The sequence below is a fragment of the Berghia stephanieae genome, chromosome 2 (assembly GCF_034508935.2).
Source record: "Berghia stephanieae isolate SIO BIC M18660-M18661 chromosome 2, UCSD_Bste_1.3, whole genome shotgun sequence".
NCBI lineage: Eukaryota > Metazoa > Mollusca > Gastropoda > Nudibranchia > Aeolidiidae > Berghia > Berghia stephanieae.
Window position 1 is genome coordinate 27,007,727 of NC_088361.1, and position 6,409 is coordinate 27,014,135.

Below are 6,409 nucleotides of genomic sequence, written 5' to 3' on the forward strand. Positions count from 1 at the left end.
TTTAATGGAATGAAATAAATATCGATCTTAGCCCTTCATTTGAATAACAAAACAATCGCATTTCGACACAAAGAATGTCTTGTTTCAAAGAGTGCGATTTCTTTAACGTCTCGCTGTACCATTCGAGAATGTGAATATCGCTGGAGTTCAATCGTATCAAAGAACCATTGAAATAGGAAGCTTGAGTGAACTAATAGTAATATTGGAATCTTCTTTTCTCCCGTATACCCAAAACTTAAAATTAAATATATCATTTTGATCACGAGAATTGAAACTTACATGCAGTTGTTTATAAGATTGTAAGATACTAAATAAGTACTTTTTTAGAAATCGCTTTTTACTTTATTTAGTTTAGTTTTCTTATCTTCCCTTTTTGTCTAATTTTCTCAATATTTAAATGCTTCTTTCCTTTTAGTTGTTGGATATAAAAATCTAACTGTAAATATGGGAGTCTTAATAGTGTTTTTATAGTACGTTTATACATTGTATCGACCAATGACAGCGGGCAATCTTTGAGTTTTATTACTTGGGTTTTTTTTTATTTCCCGAAGATTTTGGATTCAATTTTGTACTTCTTATTTTAAAATAGAAAAAAAAAAATGAATAGCCAATTTGACTCCCAGGTTAATGTAAAATCGAACCTCGGCGGGGAAAAGTTAATGTTTTATCTTTATTTACCTTTTATTTTTCACTCATTCAATTCCCGTGACCGGATGGTCGTGTCCGGGGGGGGGGGGGGGGGGGGGGGATGCAGCCTTCACAGCACGGTGCCACACATCTCTGTCATTAGCTTTCTCTGTCGTCTCATGCAGCGTCAATCCAGTCCATCCTCTGATGTTATCCAGACACATTTTCCTGTCTTCCTCTTCTTCTTTGATCAGCACCGTATATTGCACGACTGTCTTGCACACGCTGTCATGTCTGACTAGATGTTTAAATCATGCAAGTTTCCGTCTTTTAATCATTTTATCTAAACTGAGAGATTAAATCATAAACAATCTTCAGTTGTATAGCTTGGTGGCTTAGCGGTACGGTGTCTCGTCTTTTCACAAAAGTCAAGCAATGTTATTAACTTTTAAAAAATAACGTAAGCTTTTTATATAGCGCAATTTACACTAAATCTTTCTCAAAGCGCTTTACAACAAAAGCAACATGTAAGATATAAAACGAGATATAACGCCTGTTAGGCGATTTTACAATTTTTTTCCGACAGAGACAACGCTGTTAACGGCCATGTACCATTTTACACATGAGTACGGTGAGAGAATGTGAGTAAAGAGCCCTTTTCAAGGACTCAACTATGCGCCGAGAGAAGCTCGAACCCAGAACCTTCCGATCCGAAAGCGTCATACCACATAGCCTCATATGTGTGTTCAGTTGCCGATTTATGAAGTAAACTATCTCTGGCAGCGTCTTACTTGAATAGCTCTTTGTAGAAACCCCTGATTAGCCGGTTTTCCCAAATAACCAGTCATCTGCTTTGGAATTCGATTCACGTTGAGGCACAACTTTTCAAGCTTTAACATTGTGCTTAACCAAATTTGTCGTGTATTTAGATTTCCTTTTACCCGCAGCGTAACCGAGTGAATATTATATACACTGTCTGCTACGTCCACTTATAAGCAGGTCTGATAACTGAACAACATATGGGCTTGTTTTAATATTGTTGTAATGGATAACATGTTGCATTGGTTTGAGAATATATCCATAAGAAAACTGAGCCCGTATCTATTCTGATCATCAGACATACAATTAAGTACACATCGACTGTTTGTAATCAGACCAAAAAAAAAGTTTTATTGTAAGAACAAAATTCAATTTAATAAAAATTTAGAATATATTGAAAGTTAAAACAAATTGCAGTTACACAAAATCGTTTTCAGGATCAATGTATTTGCATGAATAATTTTATTCAATAGGAAATGTTTATTTTAAGTTCTAATTATAGAATGTCATTGCAATGCAAATGTAACGTGTGGTCCTTTTTAAGAAAAAAAAAACCCGGGGACATTTATATAGATTAATATCATTAAACGTGCTCAAATGGTTTTGTAATGGGTCCCAAGCTAACAGCAATACTGAACATGTGTCAGACATGAAGCCTGTAAAATATCTTACAACATTATATTTTCATACATAGATAAATAAATATGTCTGCTTTAAAAGGTACTCGTAATGATGAAAGAATGTGAGTGAAGAGCCTCTTCCAGTGAATCAACTGCGCAGCTCAGAGCGGGACTCAAACCCAGGTCATACAGGTCCGAGGGGAGTGTTATATCACAAGTATCTGGATAAAGGCACTGATTGGTAAAGAGTGCTTAACAGAGATCGGGCGCCTAAAAAGCGAATGGTACTTTACGAAATGTGAAATTGCTTCCATTTGGTTCAATGGGAGAATAAATGAATCATTCTGAAGGTCATTTAACACGTGAGTCAGTGAAAATGCGCTAAAAGTAAATGTTCATTTCTAACATAATCTTTTCCTTTTTTTGCCACTCTTTTCAACATCGTAATAGTGGTGGTAGTAGTAGTAGTAGTTGTAGTAGTAGTAGTAGTAGTAGTAGTAGTAGTAGAAGTAGTAGTAGTAGTAGTAGTAGTAGTAGTAGTAGTAGTAGTAGTAGTAGTACCACTATAACGACCAGCACCACACACCATCATTTCCATGACAACTATTACTACCATAGCTGCAAATATTTATACTCTGTTACATGTTGTCCATGCTTTACTTATTCTTCTCCCATTCTTAATGTCTCTCGCCTTTTAATCGTGGCTTTTGCTCCTCAAAACGTATTTAAAGTCACTAAACTTTCTTAAAGAAATGTCAGATTTAAGTCGTCTTCATCGATCGATATTTTAAGGAGTTGTTTATATATGATATTGCCAATAAAAGTGAATTTGAAGTTGAACTGGAACTTGAGCATTTATAAAAAGCAATGTCCACTAAAGGTACCCCAAGCGCTTTACAAGAGCCAACTGCAACACTTAATGATGAAGCATCATACTGTACTAAATTATGGGTGTATGCCTTAAATGAAACTATTTTCATTCTCATTAAAAAGCAAATAAACTTATAATTAATCTTCATATTTTTGACCATAAAGTATATTTTCAACATCATGTCACTCCATTAATATACCATTTTGAGACGATGGGTCACAAATGTGTTCTCATAGATGACGTTCGCGAAGGATGACATTTAAACTCGGGTCATTGACCAGCGTTATCGGCCCTTTATTTTTTATCTTCGCTCATTCTAGGCCATCGTCCAATAAAATATCTTGAATAAAAGCCTACGACGTCCACACCAATTTCATATTGATATTTTTGAATGCATTTAGATAATCAGTTCATGAAATCACAATCTCAAGATTATTTCTCCCACCAACGTTATACCACATTGTATGAAATGATCCATGCGTTCCTTTCTCTCATTATGCTTTGACTTCGAATTTTAGATCGCTTTTCTCATTGCATTTGATTTTGCAACTTTTCAAGGAGGCAGATATTCTTGTCAAAACGCCAAGATTTAACAGAGCTTATCGCAGACCATATTTGTTTTCTTTTACAATAATATTATGGCTTTTTGCTTTGGTGATGTCAATAATCCTTTGTAAATCATGCTAAACAAATAATAATAATAAAAACATGCCAAATTTATTTTTCCAAAGTCATCAACACTATATTGCTCTATTAGGTATTGCTTTGCGGATTGAATGGCAAGAATAAAGCATATAAACCTGGTATATTAGACTGACTTGTGATTTTTGACTGAGGTATACGTCATAAACTATTAACTGACGTAGACAATTTGGTTTTTGAATGAAAAGAAATGGGTTTTGTTTATGTGTTACGCCTTTTAAGGTTAGGCTTATGTTACAAAGAGTTCTGGCAAACAGTTATCGATCTATAAGCAATATAATATTGATTTTGAATTCTTATGTCTTGACTATTCTCCTCATCGCTTTCACAATTCTTTGAAGCACATTGTATGGTGCTCTATCCCCAATAAAACCCACTTATTAAAGACCCCGTTAAAATGTTTTAAAAACACAGATGTCACCCCCCCCCCCACACACACACACACACACACACAAACACACCCCCCCCCCCCCCTCTCTCTATCTATATATCTATCTCTCTCCCTCTCTCATTCTCTCTCAAAATTTATAACCATAGCTGTCCGTTCTAAATTATGTCCATAACGTACGTAATTCATTATCCGTAAAGCGCTTTGAGGTGTTTGGTTCATGGAAAGCGCTCAATAAATGGCATTTATTAATATTATAATAATAATAATCATCATCATTATTATTATTATTGTTTCAATCAAAATGTTTTTAGCATTACTATTAATATTGGGGGGGGGGGGGGCATTCAAGGGATTTTATCCTATTACGCCCTATACCACATACTATGTTATTATTATTATTATTATTATTATTATTATTATTATTATTATTATTATTATGTTATTGTATAATTTAATAATAATAATAATAATAATAATAATAATAAGAAGAAGGAAGAAGAAGAAGAAGAAAGAAGAAGAGAGGAAGAAGAAGAAGAAGAAGAAGAAGAAGAAGAAGAGAAGAGAAGAAGAAGAAGAAGAAGAAGAAGAAGAAGAAGAAGAAGAGAAGAAGAGAAGAAGAGAAGAAGAAGAAGAAGAAGAAGAAAGAAGAAGAAGAGAAGAAGAAGAAGAAGAAGAAGAAGAAGAAGAAGAAGAAGAAGAAGAAGAAGAAGAAGAAGAAGAAGAAGAAGAAGAAGAGAAGAAGAAGAAGAAGAAGAAGAAGAAGAGAAGAAGAAGAAGAAGAAGAAGAAGAAGAAGAAGAAGAAGAAGAAGAGAAGAAGAAGAAGAAGAAGAAGAAGAAGAAGAGAAGAAGAAGAAGAAGAAGAAGAAGAAGAAGAAGAAGAAGAAGAAGAAGAAGAAGAAGAAGAAGAAGAAGAAGAAGAAGAAGAAGAAGAAGAAGAAGAAGAAGAAGAAGAAGAAGAAGAAGAAGAAGAAGAAGAAGAAGAAGAAGAAGAGAGAAGAAGAAGAAAGAAGAAGAAGAAGAAGAAGAAGAAGAAGAAGAAGAAAGAAGAAGAAGAAGAAGAGAGAAGAGAAGAAGAAGAGAAGAAGAAGAAGAAGAAGAAGAAGAAGAAGAAGAAGAAGAAGAAGAAGAAGAAGAAGAAGAGAAGAAGAAGAAGAAGAAGAAGAAGAAGAAGAAGAAGAAGAAGAAGAAGAAGAAGAAGAAGAAGAAGAAGAAGAAGAGAAGAAGAAGAAGAAGAAAAAGGGAAGAAGGAAGAAGAAGAAGAAGGAAGAAGAAGAAGAAGAAGAAGAAGAAGAAGAAGAAGAAGAAGAAGAAGAAGAAGAAGAAGAAGAAGAAGAAGAAGAAGAAGAAGAAGAAGAAGAAGAAGAAGAAGAAGAATCATAATCATAATTTTCTTTAAAATCTTACCTAATACCCGATGTCACTAGTTTTATGACATTAAGATATAAAGATATTTCCAACCACCATCGGACTATTAATATTACAAAAGCTCTACACAAAAGTATGGCCTTAAGTTATTAAATAAATCTGTTTATTTAATTAAATTATAACCTTTTTTTAATAGTTAAAAAATAATAATTTTTTAAAAAATTTTAAAATTAAAATTTAAAAAAATATATATAATAATAATAATATAATATAATAATAATAATAATAATAATAATAATAATAAATAATAATAATAATAATAATAACAATAATAACAATAATAATAATAATAATAATAATAATAATAATAATAATAATAAGGATGATGATGACGATGATGATGATGATAATAATAATATTTATAATAATGATAATAATAATAATAATAATATAATAATAATAATAATAATAATAATAATAATAATAATAATAATAATAATAATAATATAATGATGATGATGACGATGATGATGATGATAATAATATTTATAATAATGATAATAATAATAATAATAATAATAATAATAATAATAATAATAATAATAATAATAATAATAAGGATGATGATGACGATGATGATGATGATGATGATGATAATAATATTTATAATAATGATAATAATAATAATAATAATAATAATAATAATAATTATATAATAATAATAATAATAATAATAATAATAATAATAATAATAATAATAATAATAATAATAATAATAATAATAATAATAATAATAATAATAATAATAATAATAATAATTTGATAATAATAATGTATTGATACGAAAATAGATTTAATCGGTAAGATCACAAGTATGGACATTAGGTTTTGTTTTTATATAATTAGAAGTTGATCCCAATCCTTGGTCCCAGATCACTGTTAGAACATAACATTTAAAATTCAACTCAACCAGTTTAATAAAATGTGACTAATGAATTTATAGCCAACAAAAA